Source organism: Notamacropus eugenii, chromosome 7 (genome assembly GCF_028372415.1).
Source record: "Notamacropus eugenii isolate mMacEug1 chromosome 7, mMacEug1.pri_v2, whole genome shotgun sequence".
In the NCBI taxonomy this organism is placed as follows: domain Eukaryota; kingdom Metazoa; phylum Chordata; class Mammalia; order Diprotodontia; family Macropodidae; genus Notamacropus; species Notamacropus eugenii.
Window position 1 is genome coordinate 87,939,008 of NC_092878.1, and position 19,114 is coordinate 87,958,121.

The 19,114-nt window shown below is 37.9% G+C and overlaps 1 protein-coding gene across 1 annotated transcript in view; it reads right to left on the reverse strand.

Annotated features, from left to right (window-relative positions):
• The window catches only part of SCRG1 (stimulator of chondrogenesis 1), a 203,777-nt gene that overhangs the window by 73,985 nt on the left and 110,678 nt on the right, over window positions 1–19,114 (reverse strand). The window contains exons 2-3 of the mRNA XM_072622773.1: window positions 12,006–12,193; window positions 2,347–2,420 (exon numbers count right to left, since the gene is read on the reverse strand). The gene's annotated coding sequence lies outside the window, so the exon portion shown is untranslated. The remainder of the gene's footprint in view (window positions 1–2,346; window positions 2,421–12,005; window positions 12,194–19,114) is intronic.

A 19,114-nucleotide genomic window follows, 5' to 3' on the forward strand; every position in this document is an offset into this window, starting at 1 on the left:
TCTCTGTCTCTCTGTCTCTGTCTCTCTGTCTCTGTCTCTCCATACTCCATTTCTGTCCCCCGTCCCCCATCATACTAACTTATATTAGCCAGATCTTGATCCCTCATCACTAACTGCTGAAACAAGATAATTATTTCCAGGGTCATCCAACTATTTTGCCAAAAATTGAAGCTCTGCTGAGGATTTAACTATTAATAAGTAAAAATCCCTTTTTAAGTGATGACCTCAGCCCACAAAAAGGTGACGGTATATGTGGGTCTTTAGCCGCATGGCCAGTAGAGGTCTCCAGTGAGTCCTTTTAAAGTTACCTTTTATTAAATGACAGCATTTCTTATATTTCTAGATAGGCCTCATCCTTTCAGATGATTGAGCTTTAGTGGGGATTGCTGAAGGACTAACTTTGCCTTGGTGATAGGTCTAGATCATGAAAGATGGTGGAATGAGATTCATGATATTTGTATGGGACCCTAAGCAGCCAAAAAGATGCAAAGAAATACAGAACAAACACAGGATCATAGACTAAGATTTAGAAGAGACCCTGGAGGTTAGCTACTCCAACTCAAATGAAGAAAATATGAACCAAAGAACTGAGGCAGCTTGCCCAAGGTTGAATAGGCACAAAGTAGAAGAATCAGGAATCTGACCTACTGGTAATCTGACCACAACGCCCCAGCGCAATGGCAATCTGCTTTTGGACTCATAGCACCTGTGTTCCAATCCTGCCTCTATCATTTATTTTGCTTCCTGGACCGGGTGCTGAACCTGGAGTCAGGAAGACTTATCTTCCTAAGTCAAAGCCCATCTCACGCACTTACTAACTGGGTAACCCCAGGCTTGTCACTTAACCTTGTTTGCCTCAGTTTCTGCATCTATAAAATGGGGTTAATAATAGCTCCTACCTCTCAGAGTGGTTAGCACAGTACTTGGCATAGAGTAGGTACTCTATAAATGTTAGCTATTGTTATTATTATTTCGTCTCTCTGGTCCACCTATCTTCATCTGCAAAAATGAGGGAGATGGATAAGATGGGATCTGAAGGCTCATCCAGCTTTGGATCCCACGATGACTACAAATCCAAGGTTTGTAGGGAAGCAGGGGCAGCTAGGTGATGCATCGGCTACAGTGCTGACCCAGAAGTCAAATCCGGTCTCAAACACTTAATAACTATGTGAACCTGGGCAAGTCCCTTAAGCCCAATGGACTCCAAAGATAACAACAAAAATGCAGAAAAGCAAAGCTATGTCTGTTTATACAAACTGGCATGAAAGAAAGAAAATACTCAATGAACTCACTCAAACAACAAGAGTGACCATTAAGGAGATGCAGATTAGGACTCGAGAGATCTAGGTTCTAATTCCACGGCTGCCATGAACTTGTTTTGAGGCCTTGAGCAAGGTCTTGACAGGGTTTTGAAATAGGAATGTAGTTAGCCCTTCCTTCCCCAATAGTTAAGGTCCCTGAAAACATGTAAACACTGTCATCTAATGTATTGACTATTCTTCAAAATTGTAGGCCATCAGTAAATGGGATAAACATACCATCTGTATGTGTGACTAAGACATTGATAAAACTAATAAAAAGCACAGGTCCCAAAACAGATCCCTGAGGAGATGCGACTAAGGACCTCCGCTTAAGCTGAGATCAAACTATGTTCAATTGTCGGATTCAGTCATTCAACCAGTTTTTAATTGACCCAGTCTCACTATCACCTAAGCCAGAGTTGTCAAACACATACTCATGGGCTGCATGGGGCCCATAGCAGTCCTAGTGCACCTGAATCAGATAAAATGTAATTGGAAAATAATTAACAAAATAAATAAAAATATAATAAAATATGAAGCATATTAATGTGTAGTTCTTCAGGTCAATACGCAGGTCACAGGTCAGTTTAGTGATCCTGTTTTGGAGTTTGGCACCACTGATCTAATTCTTATCTCTCCATCTTGCCCAAAGTAATAGCATAGGAGATTTTGTCAAGTGTTTTGCTAAGGTACCTACATTGTTTGCCTCAGCTACCAGCTTAATAATCATGTCAAAAAAGAATTGAGGTTAGGCTGGCATGACCTATTCCAAGTGAAGCTTTGTGATCAGTGTTTGTTTGTTTGTTTGTTTTTTAATAAATGTTGACTGACCTTTCCTTTAATTATAAGTTCTAGAATTTTCCAGGAACGCGTCAAGGTTTACTGAAAACTGAAAAAATGTTGGCCTTTTTCTTGACCTTTCTCAAACATTGTGTCAATGGCTCAAGCTATCACATCTGCCAGCTCTTTCTGTCTCCTAGTTTGCCTGGGCCCAGTGAATTGAACCAGTTTTGAATTTATCAAAGGCAGAAAAGTGTTCTCTTACTGTTTCAGTGCTTAAGTCTCAACTCCTTGTTAGCCACTTTTGTACTGATTTTTTCAGGGCAGGTAGCATTCTCCCTGAAAGACAAAAACAGAAATAACATAACAACTGAGCAGTTGTTTTCTTTCCATCATCCGTAGTCATTATTCCATCCGCCCTGAACACTAATCTCATATTTTGAATCTTTTCTTTTCCCTACTATAGATTTTAAAACAACAACAACAAAATCTTTTTTGTTGACCTTAGTTCTACCAGCCAGCCTTGATTCATTCTGAGTTTTAGCATTCTTGATACTATCCTTACTAGGTTTCATCTCACTTTTATATTCATCTCTTATTACCTGACCTTGCTTCCATCTTCTGTATATGTCTTATTAAAACTTAAGTTGGTTAATTTACCTAGTATCAGTCCCTTTAAACAAATCCTTCATCTTCCTGATCATGATTTTTTCTGTCTTCAGAATTTTATTGTTCAGAGTTTCCCCTCTCCTAGACTTATGACTGCTACAGGAATAATCCTACAGGATCTTATCGTTTCTACCTGAACCTGAGTCCCTACCTACTCATTCTCTGAATCCTTTAAAATATATTCTTCGGAAATTTAAGGTGCCTGAAAGATATTTTTTTCTCTCACAAACATCATTTCTTCTGTCCTAAATTCTAAGATGGACAAGTTACTTTCCTTCAATCAGGTCCTCCTCATTAGAATCAGATCTAGAATAGAACCCTCATAGGCTCATTCAGGTAGTAGGCTAAGAAATCATTAACTGTTTTCTTTAGGCAGAGAGAAGACTCTAGCAGATAGCAAGACAGATGAAGTCTCCTATCACCACTTTATGTCTGTGCCAGGCTTGTGATCTGTTTCCCAAATTCCTCATCTATTTCTCCTTTTTTTCCAGGTGGTCTGTTGTATGCTCTTATGCTAACATTGCTTCATTTCTACCTACACGGCTCTTTATCCAAATGCTTTTCATCATGCTTCCTTTCCCTTATTCCTTGATTTCCTCATTGGATTGTAAACCCTTGAAGGCAGGGACTGTCTTTTGCCTCTTTGTGTATCCCCAGCACTTAGCATAGTGCCTGGAACATGGTAGGCACTTAATAAATGCTTATTCATCTTTCGGTTTCCTCATATAAGCATATCTTCTTAATATAAAATGCTACCAGTAGACCTGCTTTACCGATCCTGTTCCTTTTAAATAAGGTACCCATAGAAACATATTCTAATTGTGGGTCCTGTTCTGCAACATTGCAGTAAAGCCTACATGGTCCACTTTGCCTGCTTTTGTTAGGATCTCTAGTTTATCTTGCTTGTTCCCTATATTTTGTGTTTGTATATAGACATTTGAGGTCATGGGCTTTACAAATGGCTCCTTTCTTGAATTTTGTCTCCTGTTAATTTTTGGATTACCTCCCCCTTCCCATTCTTCTTCTTTCTTCACTATAATTTACTATATGGTGGATATAAGGAGTCTTCTCCCCACCATATTTTTCAGTTTAAAGCCTATTGGATTAAATTTTCAGGACTGAGCAAATGCATTTTTTTTCCCAGTTCTTGTTAGGTGAAGTTCACTTCTGGTCAAGAGTCTATCACTCCTACATTTTAAGCAGGGGACCAGAAATTCAAATCCAATTTCCACTTCCTTAACCAACTATTTCCTTCCAGAATGTGGTTTATTACTCATTGAGGGCCTTCATCTGATGGACACTATCCAGACTAAGGGGCCAGAGCTGGGAATCAGGAGACTTGTACTTAATGTGGTGCTCTGGCACCGATTACCTAGTTACCGTATTGTGCTTCCAGTTTCCATATCTATAAAGTGAAGAAATTAATAACTTCCCTCCCTGCTAGTTTCACGAGGTACTATGAAGCTATACTGAGGTACATATATATGAAAAATATTTTGAGTGGGACCCTGTAGGTTGCAAGACGTGTTTAAGTCCTAGCTGTTCCACTTACTGGCCTTTTGGGCATGTCATTTATCTTTGAGTTTTGTTTCCTCATCTGTAAAATGGGGATAATAAACTTGTCCTACCTACTTCATAAGGTCTTTCTAAAGAATAAATGATACATATTATATCAAATCACTGTATAAAACAGAAATTTTTAACTTGGGGTCTGTAAACTTAGAAAATGTCTTAACTATATTTCAATATTATTGATTTCTTTTGTAATCTTATGCATTTTGTATTTTTCATTTAAAGACACTATTCTGAAAAGGGGCCCGTAGTATGTCAAAGGAGTCCATGACATAAAACGGTTATAAACCCCTGCTATAAACCATAAGAAAGGATATAAATATAAGATATTATCATTGTTGTTCAAGGTAGAGTGAAATCTTTATTGTCTTTCATGTGATGGGGAGTGGAAATACAGACTAGTCACAAATTCCAAATAATTTGTGGCTACATCATATCATTCTTTTTCCTGCACTGTCAAAATGACCTGGTGAAAATGTTCATTTTCTGCCTCCATGCACAAATGGTAGCCTATGTCTGGAGTCCACTTCTGTATCACTTCTGTCTCAAAAAACCCTTTGTTTTCTTTAGGGCATAGCTCAGATGCCACTTCTTCCATGTAGCTTTCTCTGATTTGCTCCCTTTTCTTAGTACTTTCTCCATCTATGCTTTATTTGCCTACATATTATTTTCTCCTTCCAATAAACCTAGAGCACTTGGAGTTTTCCTTTGTTCCTGTCCCTTCCTACTTTGTTTTCTTGCTATCATCAATACACATGTCAAATTCCCTTAGTAAAACATAAGTTACTTGAGGGAAGGCACTATGTCACAAAGCACAGTGCCTTGTCTCTAATAAGCACTCAATAGTGCTTATTGATTTCTGGATTCATGCTGACTTAGATTGTTTCTTTCTTGTGCATACCTGACCAACTATGGTGTTTGGTCAGGGTGACCAGTTTCTAAACTTTTAATACTAGATTATTAAATAATGAGTTTATTTTCCTAGGAATTCCTGTTGATTAAGTGCCATATTTTTTGCTTTGTTTTTCTCCTTTTCAGGGAGAAGGATGTTGCAACAGGTCCACCAAAGCTGCAAAAAGCAGAAGAGCCTTCTGTTACTTTTCTGCCTTAGAAAACAGCTAGATGGAAACATTTAGGGGGCATCCAAGGGGTTCATGGGAGCCTTATTTGTATCAGATTATCAAACATTTATTAGGTGCCTATTACATACCAGCACTGCACCAAGTGCTGGGGATACAAAGAAATATGAAAAGGTCCTCACCTTCCAAAAGCTTACACTGGGGGTGAGCATGTAAAGGATATAATCTGAACACAGATGACTATCATAGGAAGTAGAAAGTGAAAGGTGCAAATGAGAGAAAGGAAAAAATACCCTGCCACATATCTGAGGAGGCAAAGAACACTAATGAGTGGGGGAGAGAGGAGCTGCAAACTTGGAGCTCTCGTGGAGTACCTGGGCTCAGATTTGAATTTCAGGAAGAGGTATTATTAGGTCAATATCTCACTAAAATGTTACTTCCTCCACCCTGGCTTTTTCCTCTTGCCACAATCCCAACAAAGGTTAGAGAAATGGGTGAGTCAGGAGAAGTCCAACATTGCAATGTTCTCACCTGCATAAATCTCAGGGCTTTCCTCTAAGGTTTGAGACAACTTATTCTCATGCCCATGAAAGCGGTCAGGCTCTTTCCTATGTTATTATTATTTTTCAGAGTGCGTAAGTTGAGTCCAAGAGGTAGCAAGAAGTTAGGAATAGAGAGTCAATCTGGGAGTCAAGAAGACCTGGGTTCAGATCCAATCTCAGAAACATACTGGATGTGACCTCCAGGCAAGTCCCTTCCCCTTTTAATTAGGTTATTCTCTAAGGCTATTAAGTAGCAGGTCAGGAATAGATTTGGACTGGTAGAAAGCACTAATAAAAGGAGTTCTTCACTTGGACCTACCTCCATGAATAAAATCATAGATATGACTTTTCAAAGCCCAACAAAACACAGAAATCTACTTTAGTCAAGAGATCACAAATATCACATATAAGTGCATAGGAGTGATTTAACAAGTTCTTAGTCAAATCCCAACAAATACATTCCTGATAATGAGTTTGGTGAAAATAACTCTTTAAACTTTATAGTATGTTCACATTTGCCAGTGGTTAGCAAAAATATTGGACTTGCCAGACTTTAATGTGGTACAAATGCCATGTTCAAGGCAAAGAAAACAGAGTATTATAAGATCTGGCAAAAGCCAGGAGCATTATTAACAGCTGTGGGCTTTCAGATGTTTTCTGTGATTAGAAACATAAAATGAGTACTAATTCTTTTCTTTGGTTTTATGATAAAACATCAATATCTGCCTATGAACATCCAGTTATCACTACATTGATTTATTATGGTAATAAACTAAAAGGATACTATGGATAGATGAAATTCCAAGGTAATCTTAAAAAAACTTGGTCTATTTCCAAAGATGATTAAAGAAAAAGGAAAAGAACCTACATGTTCTAAAATATTTATAGTAGCTTTCTTTGTGGTGGCAAAGAAATGGAAATTGCAGGGATGCCCAACATTTGGGGGATGGCTGGATAAGTTGTGGTATATGATTGTGATGGAACTCTACCATGGTATAAGAAATGATGAGCTTGTTGATTTTAGAAAAATATGGATTGACTTGCATTAAATAACAAAAAGCAAAATGAACAGATCTGAATTCTCATTGTATACAGTGAGAGCAATATTGTTTTAAGAACAGCTTTGAATGACTAAGTCATTTTGACTCATAAATATTTAAATTAACTACAAAGGACATATGAAGAAAGACTATCTGCATCCAGATAAAGAACTGATAAATATAAGTATTCACAGAATGATCTTTATATGCACATACATATGTATGTATACATATATATGCATACATATCTATATGTCTAATGGTAGCCCTCTCTGGAGGGGCAGAGGAAAGAAAAAGAGAAATTTACATGATAACTTTATGATATATTTAAAATGAAAAACAAACGTAATCGATTTGTAGTTTCATGTGCAATCATCTTTTTAAAAAATTCTACTATGGAAATGCTTGTTTTATTTAATAAATTAAAAATAAAATGAATTAATTATAGCTTATTATTTAAAACTCACTAAACTCAGATTTGCTCAAAATAAGCAAAAGTAAGTTATTTAAGTTTCATCTACCTTCTTACTTGCTGGTTAGTGGAGGTGTAATGAGAAAGGAAATCATTTAAATGTTGTCACTAACATACTATAGTTAAAAAATGAATCTCTCTTTCTATTAACAGGTGGTAAACTACTTAAGTGTAAACTTGTGTGTGCAGTCGGTGGAAATCACTCTCTTGGGTACTCTTGTTTAATTGTTTGCTGAAATTTTGCATCATAAGGAATTGAATTCTAAGAGTTTTTGGAAGGAGGGCAGAACTGTGGGACATTTTCCAATAAAATTTATCAATGAAAGGATTAAAATAGAAAAAAAAGAAAGGAATGATGTAAATAAGAAGTAATGAAATGAAACAAAGGATTTATACTATACTATACCAGTTGGGCTCTGAGTGGCTGAAAGTCACGTATAACTGCTGAATCTACACAAGTCCAAAACAATCCATTAAAAACTAAATGATAATTTTAAAAGTTCAACTGCTTTAATAGCTTTTTCCCTTCTCCACCCCCATCTGCAATGACTTAATTTTAACATCATATAAATATAAAAACTACGTGAATTCAATTGAATTTAATAAGCATTTGTTGAGTACCTACTGTATACTAGGCATTTTCTTAGGTGTTGGGGAAATAGAAAAGTGAGATTGTTGCTGCTCTCAAAGATCTTACACTTAGCCGAGGAGAAAATAGCTATGTGTATATCTCTATCTATATTTCTATATAGATATATATTGATATAAAGGCAGGCTGTGTTTGGGGATCAAGAGCATTGTTCTCGTCTTAGTAAGGTTCCAGCAGATGTAGACCAAATGTCTGTCCTGGAGAAAACTGGTTTAAAATTTACTAGTAGCATCTCTAGATTTGGCTACAGTCTTTTTAAGAGCATAGAGAAGAAAGCATTAGTAGGACCATTCAAGAAGGACCATGTTGTTCAAATGAGGCTGTTTAATGTTTCCAGACTGATGAACTTCCAAGGTGAAACTGATGGACTCGCAATAAAATTGAAAAAAAAAATTTAAGTCAAGTGTGACTCTGTAATGCCAATGTGATACTCATAGTAGCCGCTATGAATATGCATGAGTATTTCTAGGGTAAATTTGCAAAATGAAATAAACTCTCTTCCTCAAAGACAAAACCAAAATATTTATTTGGGACATCATTAGAATACTAGGAGGTAAGATTTAGCAGGGTACTTATCACTAATCCAGGGAGCTCAGACATCTGAAGCCTTCTTTCTGTCAGGCCTCCCTACAAAAACAAGTTCCCCTAGACAAATTCCTCCCTCTGCTCACTCACACCTTGCTTCTCGTTCTCTGTTTTGCCTTCTCTCACTCTCTGTTCATGCTCTGTCTCTCCTCCTTGGGCAAGCTCCTCTCAGTCTGAGCCAAGTCACCAAGGCTCCATGTGACCACAGGCTCTATGTGTTAGGTCTATTAATGGGAGGGGAAGATCTTCCGATTCTATTAACATTACAGACTCCCTGGCTGTAAGCTTGAGTTACTGAAAGGATAATGGTACCCTCTACAAAAAAGAGAAAATTTCCAAAAGAACTGAGTTTTGAGGGGAAAAATAAGTTCTGTTTGGGACATGTTGAATTTGAGACATCTATGAAACATCTTGATAGAGATATTCAACAGGTTTTTAGTGATGAGTGACTGGAATTCAGGGGAGAGATGAGAGTTAAATATGCAAATTTAGGAGTCATCAACTTTGAGATGGTAATTGAACCCCAAGGTGCTGATTAGTTTACCAGAGAGAAAATATAGAGAGTATGAATATCTTGTTCCTGTTTTACTTTAAAATTGTGTTATATTCTGAAATTGAGGAAGAAATCTCTTAATATATCCAATAAATTTGGACAAATGAAAGAGAAGTCCAGTGAGGATTAATGAATTATACAGACTATTTTAAAGAAATATAGACTTTTAAAAAAGGAATGCAGCTGTATTACTTTCAAGCAAGGGCATTCATTAATTGAATCCTTGAGTCATGCTAAGTAAAATATGGATTCATAGATCTGGAAGGAAATTTAGAAACTATTTACTTCAACTTTTCATTTTTGAGATCAGACAATCAATCATTAATCAATTGTTAAACTTTTATTAAATGCTTATTATGTTCCAGGCACTGTACTAAGTGCTGGGGATACAAAAAGAGCCAAAAGAGAGTCCCTGTTCTCATGAAACTTACAATTTAATAGATAAGGCAAGGCACAACAAGATGAATGGACTTAGCCAAGGTCACACATCTTGTGGCCAAGCTGGGACTCCAACACAGACTTTGAACTTCCTAGTATAAGGAATTTTCCATGGTACCACACTGTCTCCACTATTACAAGGAATTCCTTCATGCCTTCTCTTTCTTCTCTGGTTCCTTTTTTCCTTCATCCCTCCTCTCTCAAAGGGATATTTACTTCACAGATATAGTTAAAACAGAAAAAACATACATTTTCTACCTTCAAAACTTGCGATACATACTCTCCCCTATCTTCCAGTCCCTAGGGTTAAGGGACTCAGATTCAATGTAGTTGCTGTGCACCATTTGGCCTACAAAGCTCATTTCCAACTGTAGTATGGACAGTGTGTAAATGAGTCTACATCTTTGCTATTGCTGGGCTAGATCAAGCAAGCTTCTTGGATTTTGCTTCTCCGTCTGGCAAATCCTGGCCTGGACTTCAGATCCTAGATTTCTGTTGGCTTTGTCTATTGACCTTTAAAGTTCACAAAATAGTAGTGCCCTTTCTTCACCTGGAGACCATTGGTCTAAAGTGCTGGCGCCAATCATTAACAACTATCTGATCTGTGTGTCTGAATTATTTCACGGTATGGAGTTTCCTGATGTTTCAGGGGGAGTGTGTTTAGAATGTGTTAATTAAACAACTTGGTCAGGACAATGTTAGGCAAACTGTGCTTACATTTTGAACATGTCAACATAGTTCACTCATTAATTTACGATTCATTCATTTCAAATGTTGATTAGCACAGGAAAACTTGAGCTTTGCCCCTGAGTCACAACTTGGAGATTTGGCAGGATTTCTTTTCTTTAACATGAGGGGGTCACACTTCTTCCCAGCTTTGGTCACTTGGTGGGTATTGGGCTATGGAAGACCATGATCAATCAGTCAATGATCAAGTATTTATTAAAATCCTGCTATATCCTAAGCATTGTGCTAAGCACTAGGGATACAATGACAAAACATGAAATGATCCTTCAAAGTTTACATCCTAATGGGGATATCAAGTAGCTATAAAAATATATACAGCATAAATAAGAAATTAATAAATACAAATATACAAGAGTTGCTAAATTTAACATAGTCTAGAAGTTAGGGAGATCAAAATAGGGAGGATCATTGAATGGAGGAAGCCTTGCCCCCATAACTGTCCATGAGGGAGAAGCCATATCCTTCTACATCCAGTTCCAGACACCCCTGCCTCTAGGGTTCTATCAGTAGTCACTCCTTTCTCCCAGGTGGCCTTTTCCCACGACCATACTTGAGGCTTGCACCTGACTAGTGTAGACTGTGTACTGCCTGGTGGAGTGGGGACATGAACAGGAATAATGGGACAGGGACATTGGAATGAGTGTCCCCTGGCCTCTGTTCCCACCCCATCTGAGCTTGTTCCAAACTTCAGAATTCCCTGTTATATAAATAGTATTGTTGATAAATCAGAATGTGAGCAGTTTTTATAATCTTCTATAAAAATTTAATACAACTTAAAAACAGGACTGTTTTTCTAATACTTTAAATGTTCCCCTTCAATTTAACACTTATTAAACACCTACCATGTGCCAGGCATCGTTCTAAGAGATGGAGATATCAATGAAGAAATGTATTAGTCTCTGCCTTCAAGAAGTTTACAGCCTACATAATCTTATTTAGGATATTAATAGATACTATCCATAAAGAAAAGCTATATTAAGGGAATGAAGAACTCAGCCCAGCACCTATCTGGATAATCAGAATTCTCAATTAGTAAGGCTCACATCCTGGACTAGACTAAGGAAATTCACACATGACCCTTTGTTTTGTTTCAGTTTTTATCAAAGTAAAAATTAGATCTAGTTTTCCTCACAAGAACAATTAAGTTTATCTTGAGTAAGTCTCTCCACCTTATTTTCAGAAGCCACTATTTGTGAAAATAATATTAGCTCTTTTCCATGTGTCTACTATAGCTCCTTTTTCTATGCACTATGTCAGGAGTTTCTTATCTGAAGGTACATGAACTTGATTGGAGGAAAGAAAATCACATCTTTATTCTCATTAACCTCTAAATTAAAATTAGCATTTCATTCACTTATTTAAAGACATTATTCTGAGAAAAGGTCCAGAAGCTTCACCAGACTCCTAAACAAGGGGGTCCATGACACAAGAAAAGATTAAAGACCCCTCCCCTATAAAAATGAAAAGAGTCTAGATAGTTGGTCAAAAAAATTGTGTTTATAAACACATCCTTTGATGAAAAGGACAACTAGTTTCATCATACCACACACCTAGAAAAAACAAAACAGAACAAATTACCTATTTCATTGGAGAATTCTGCACCTTTAGCATTCCTATCCATTTTGAAATTTTTGTCATTCACCCAGCTGCGCAGATCTTCAGTACCCAGCAAGCTTAACGATGCCAGCAGCCAAAGTTGATGAGAAATTGTGCACAAATTGTCCATCATCAACTGCTTCTCACAACTTTCCACGATCTTTCTGTAACTGTAGAGAAGGAAATTTCATGCACAAGTAGGGATTTCATTGCAGCCATGAATATACTCAGAATTCCTGGCTGACCAGATTTTGAATGGTTTTGTAATTACACTGGAGGGTATGAGAGAACATAAATGCCCATAGTCACCCAGCTGGGAATGGAACCCACTTCAAATTCTGAATTTCCCAGCCCAGAAGGTGTTTCCTTAAAAGAAAAAGCAACAAACAAATAGAGCTTCATTATGAGTAATCGTTCTGACAGGGCATCTTTGTTTTTATCCAAAGGATTATTAATTACAGATTAGGAAGTTACTGTTCATATTTTGCTGTGGCCTCGGGAGGCATCACTGTTCATAATCACTGTATGTTTTTCTTGAGTCAGATTCAACAGCCGGGAGTTTTCTGGACATTTTAATTAGCAGCTGACTTCAGGCAGATTTCCAATGTGGTGATGTTATTTAACTCCCACTTAATTTGGAGGACATATACTTCTGTGTGTCTCACACGTCTACTGGATCTCTTCCTGTTTCCATTAATAGGGAGGCATGGTGGGGCTACTGTATTTCAGGGGCTAGGGCCTTTTGTACTGCATTGGCTGTCTCTCTCTGCTTGCATCATGAAGCAGCACAGAGAGTTCAGACCTTCCTTTATGCACGTATTTATTCTCATTTATCACGTATCTTAACTTTTTCTTTTCCCCTCCACACATCCTCACACATAAACTAATTCTTAAGATCTTTGAGGGAGTGGACTGTGAGATTTTTAAAAAAATGATTTGGAGTTAAAACTTTTCTATTTTATTTTTTCAATAAACAAAAATCCATTTTCTCTTCCTCTCCCTCCTAAGGCCTTTCCACATGTCATTCATTTTTGTATCTTCTCCATTTCTTAACACAGTGCATTTATTCAATTCCATAAGCACCATGATGGTTCATTAAACATCTACCATGTGCAAGAAATTGTTCTAGGGTTTTGTGATATGAGGACAAAAATCCAAAACAATCCCTGTATCCAGGGAGTTCACATTCCACTGGGGAGATATACATTCATAAGTAATTATAAGATACATACAAATTATAAGATACATGTATGTATGTATATCATATATAATGCAAAGTGATTTCAAGAGAAATTGAGCACTTGGGGAATCAAGAATGTCCTTACACAGTAGGTGGTGGTTGGTTTGTACTTTGTAGGGAGCTCAGAATTCTAACAGTCAGAAGTGAGAAGAGAGTGCATTCTGCCCATGAGGAACCACCAGCGCAAAGGTCCAGAAGTGGGTATGCTCTATACAGGGAAAAGCTAGTTTTCTAGTGTGGTAGGAAAGATATCCAAACTCTTGTTCTCTTGCCATCTTTTAGACATGACTGGTACAGAGCATTAAAGGTCTTCTGAGTACTAAACAGCCACCAGCAGTTCCAGGTAGTCCCTGACACCAGACCGTTGGAACATGATGGATGATTCAGGCAAGAGATCATCACTCAGCTGAGAGACAGCTCAGGATATCCTCCATTCATGAAATAGCCTCCTCCTGCTGTAGCTAAGTAAATCTCCTCTTGCTAACTGTCAAAGGGCCTACGAGTGTCATTTTGCTCCAGTATTGAATATAAACTCCTAAGAGGCTGGCCTGAGGCAATTGATAGCAGAATAGATAATGCAAGGAAGGTATAAATATAGAATAAGACCGGGAAGGTATGTGCAATGTGGGTAGTAGGTGCTTAAGAATATTTATTTGATGAATTAAATTAAACAAAGCATTGTATTTTACTCTAGGGTAAAGAGCATAGAAATTCTCAGTAAAAGTGTCAGGTGTGAGCTGCTGGTGGATACCAGTCTCCGGTGACAGAGATCAAGTCCCCAGCCTGATCTCCAATTCAGATTTCCAGTTTGTGTCTATCCTTGGAAGTTAACCAAAACCAGCAGAACACCATTCCCCTGCCCCTGGGTCCTGCTAACTCTCAGTTATTCTGTTAACAAGCATTTCATATGTATTTCTTATGTATCATATATTCTCCTTGTGTTACCAAGAAAGGTCAAAGCTGGCCCTGACCTCCAGGAAATCACATTTCATTGGGCAATGTTACTTGTACTGCCCACCTCATATTATTAATATGACGAAAATCTTTTGTAAACTGCAAAGCTTTGTGGGAAAAAAATGTGCTACCTTTTGTTGCTATTATATTCATGACAATGATGATGATGAAGAATTATTTTTGCCCTTTCATTCTTCATGATGGGATGCCTAGGCAACTTTGCCTCCTTATCCAGAAACCTGCAGAAAGCCTGAGCCTAGGGTATCCATTCCCATTGACTCTTGCTCTGAGGGGCATGTATACCAAAGGCAAGAAGGAGGGCCAATAGAAATGTTCCCTCAGGGTGTGCCAGCATAGCCACCCTACATTACATTCAGGCCTATGCCCCTTATACAGATTCTACCAATGAGTGAATGAATGAAAAAGCATGTATTAAGTGCTTACTGTGCTAAGCACTGGGAATACAAACAGAAAAATCAAGACAGTTTCTCCTTTTAAGGAGCTTATTCTCTAACAGGGAGAAAACCATATTAAAGAAATTTCAATCGCAAGTTAGAAAGGAAAGCCCAGAAGTTCTAAAGGTACAGTATCAGGGCAGATGGCAAGGCTGAGAGGTCCTTAAGTTATATAGAGAGTTAAGATGATGGTGCCAGGGGACCACAGGGCAGATGGTAAGGCCTGGTGGTCCTCCATCTCATGAGATGGAATGAACAGTCAAGTCACCTGGGTGAGGAGAAGGTAAATCGAGAGGGCACCCCTGATGGTGCTGGTTCTTCCTGATAGACAAGTCTTGCCTTTTGATTTTCTTCCCCATTCCCTCTACCCTCATTCTCTCATCTAGTCAAGTTGACAAGGAGGGTGAGGTTCTTTGACTTACAACAAGAACAACTATAACTTCCTAGGAGTGTAGTTTCTCACAAATTCCCATGTAACCAAAAATGTGTGTTTCATTTTGCATAATCTGTCACCTCTCTGTTAGGTTATGAGAAACATAATTTATCATCATCACGACAGCTAGTATTGGCATAGTGCTGTAAAGTTTGCAAAGTGCTTTACGTATTTTATTGCATTTGATTCTCACAACCTTAAAGTAAGTGCTGTAATGATACCCATTTTATAGATGAGGAAATTGAGGCAGAAGAAGCTTGCCAAGGGTCAAATCGCTAGTGAGTGTCTGAGACAGAATTTGAACTCAGACCTGCTTATCACCAAGTCCAGCACTCCATTGGCTGCCTAGATGCCATATCATAACTGATTATTTCACTCTGCATCAGTCTGTACAAATATTTCCAAGTTTCTTTGAAACCATCTCCTTCATTATTTCTTACAGCACAATAGTATTTTATTACATCCATATACCATAATTTATTCATTCATTTCCTAATTGGTGGTTAGCTTCTCAGTTTTCAGTTCTTTGCCACCACACAAAGAGCTGATATAAATATTTTTGTACATATAGGATCTTTTCCTCTTTATCTCCTTGAGTATAACTAAGAATTTTGTAGCACAATATGGGATGGTGGCACAGAAAGAAATATGAGAAGGTTTATCTTGGGGAGATTGCCATAAAGGCCTTGTGGAGGGGGTAAGGAAGGAGTTCATCTGGAGTCAGATACACTTGAAGATACTGAAGCTGATGTTGGAGAGGTCACTAACAATAACAGGGTTGAACCATGGAGGAGCTCACCCTGAGATTTCTGTTACTGAAGATCTGTAAGAGTTATCAGCACCTTCTAAATTTTAGTTCCATAGTTCAAAACCTAATCAGCGTATCTCAGTTGTGTCTCTAGACATAGTTACATGAAGAGATTAGTAACAACACGAGATGGAAAGACATGCCAAATTAACAGTACATTAGTGCTAGAGTTCAGAAGACGATCTCTATAGGCTGGTTGGGATGGTCAGGAGTCTATAGACTAGAAACTCTGGATATGATTCTCTAACATGAGTCATTAGGTACTGAGAAAAGCTAATTAGGATAGTTCTGGAACCAGTTTCCTAGGAAATCTTTAACCTGTCTAAAAAAAATATTGCCTTCTTCTCCTTGATAGCAATTTATTATTAATATTATAATTATTCAATTACCAAGCAATTTTAATTAGTTTAACCAATTTTTAATTAGTCTATCATAGCTGGCCTATGATGAAATAAATAGGCAAAATTAATATTTGCCTCTTTTCCCTTCTGGTTTCTGCTTGCCATTTTACCTTTGGTCATGATCCAGATAAATAAGTGTAAGCTAGGTTTTAAACCTGCAACATTTTGCATAAGATTCTCTAAACTGACAGAAGGAATTATGACTCAGTGCTGTGTACCTATGTGAACGGTCACATTGCCCCAAGAGCTTTGGAAAGGAAAAACATTATTTTTCTTTACATAGGAGACAAACAGATTGACAATGGAAGACACACATGTAGGGGAAAGCCAATTTGTCAAAATGTCCCTGATTTTCTTATTGTTTTCTTAGACATTTAGGAAAATTTACCTTTGGATGATATTAGCGCCTCTCTCTTGACTAAACAAAATCTCTCCAGCACCCCTAGGCTGCTCCCATCTAAAGAGATTATTTGCTCTTGGGTATTTCCTGCCATATTATAGTTTGTAGAATTTCTCCAGTTTTGATTTGCTATCTACTTGCATCAATGGGTTTCCTCCCTATTCACTATTTGTCAGGGTCTTTTATGGAACTAGAATTTTGATATGAAGGAGCCAGGTCCTGTAGGTATAGAGTTAAGGCTTCTTCGTCCTATAAAAGACAGTAGCCAAGAAAATAGCTTGAACCTCCAATAGTACCCCTGGATAAGAAAAATTTAATGGAACAGATAGATCTGATTCTAATATGGTACCTCTTCTCAGAGATGCCATATTCTTATTCCCCTCTAGGCAGAAACAAAAGGCTCCCTTGGAGTGGAAAAGGTAGCAAAATTCCAAAGATACTTATCCATTCCTTTTCTTGAGCCACATTTAGATGACCTACTGGACATCCACATCTTACATGACCATTACATGCCTTACCTAAAGATCACTAGTTCTGTGACATTGCGGTATTGTGTTGTTCTTGTGTAGACAGAGCCATCATCTGAGGTTGATACACAGAAACTGTGTCTTCACAGACAAATTATATGGAACAATTATCTAGAGAAAATTCAAGCACTAGCATCAGTTATTGAGAGGCAAGGGCCTTGTGTGTGTGTGTGTGTGTGTGTGTGTGTGTGTATGTGTGTGTGTGTGAGACAGAGAGAGAGAGAGAGAGAGAGAGAGAGAGAGAGAGAGAGAAAGAGAGAGAGAATTACTTGCCTCTCCCTCATACTTTCCTATGGAGACACTGTCAAAGACACAGAGTTTTCCCTTGAACAAGCTACATCATACCAGTTAGTTAGCTTCATGGTTCTCATGTTAGAGAGAAATTCACTAAATAGCACTTGGAAAATATTTACTAGAGCAAAACTTTCCATCCTCGGTGCAGCCTGAGAGGCACATTGTCCATGGTACCTTGTATTTCAGTCTATTATTTGGAAGAAAATTCACACTGTAGATAAAACCAGGGGGGAAATTACATTTGTTTGGTTCATGAAGACAGAGTCTCATTTCATCATGAACTTTTCCCATCAGCATACCCTCCATGACAGCTGTGTAAAAAAGGACAATGTCATGGAATGAATGATGGAATGGGCAAGCTTTTAAACTCAAGGAGTACTTGGCCTTATATGGAGGAGGGTAAAAAGCTGGTCTTCATTAAGGAGATCACAAGAGAAAATGTGTCATAACTGTGGGAAGAAGGATTGAACGGAGATTAAAGAAGGCTTCCCCGCTTCCCCACTTTCCCACTCTGAGACTGGCAATCAGAAGATCAGGTAATCGAGGGGAGACATGCAATCTCTCTTCCTGAAAGACAATCTTGAGATTATGATTAGAATATGAAGAATTCAGGGACAGGAGGATTTGTAATTAATAGAGCAAAGTGAGCAGAGCCAGAAGTACACTTCCTACTGACTACAATTATTTAGGGGAAAATATCATTGAAAGAAATGAAAAGTCGGATCAATGCAGTCCACCAAAAGAGGTGGTGGATTATAGGTGCAGAATAAGGCATACACTGTCAGGCATGACTAATGTGTTGATTTGTACTTTGCCTTAAGAGGGTGTCCTACAGGAGGGGTAGATATTCCGCAGATGGTGTCATTGAGAACTGACAACAATATATTTTAGCATCCGTAAAACATTATTGTTTAAAAGAGAAACTAGGGCTATGTCAGTTTTTACAAAGAACTCTTCAAAGTCATTGATTAATATTTGTAATAGTTAATAGATCAAATATAGCTAAATCAAAAAGTTAATAGATCAAATCCAAATAGCAGATAGATGGGTTGAAATTTTTCTGAATTAACACATAGCTTCACTGGGTTGCCCAAATCAATAGTAATTTTGGTGTTGCATAAAAACCTCAAGGTTTCCCTGAAAGCCAAACCAAAGAAGGATTTAAAAAAGAGAGTCAGAGTACAGTATATTAAATTTATTTTAGGTCTAGGGTCTGACTTTTTTTCCTATGTAATAGACCAGATGAGGGACAGGGTAGTAAGTGGAAAAGACATTGGTGTTTGTGTCAGAGCACTTGGTTTTCAATTTTGACTCTGTTTCTTGTGACTTTGAACAGGTTGCTTAATCTCACTGGGTTTCAGTTTCCTCTCCTATAAAATAACGGGGCTGGCCTATTAGGGGTGGGAAACCTTTGGTTTTGAGACCCTCTAGGCCTTCAAATTTGGCCCTGTGACTGAATCCAAACTTCACAAAACAAATCCCCTTAATAAAAGGATTTGTTCTGTAAAACTTCAACTCAGTCCAAAGGCTGCACCCAAGGACCTAGAAGGTCACATGTGACCTCAAGGCCACAGGTTCC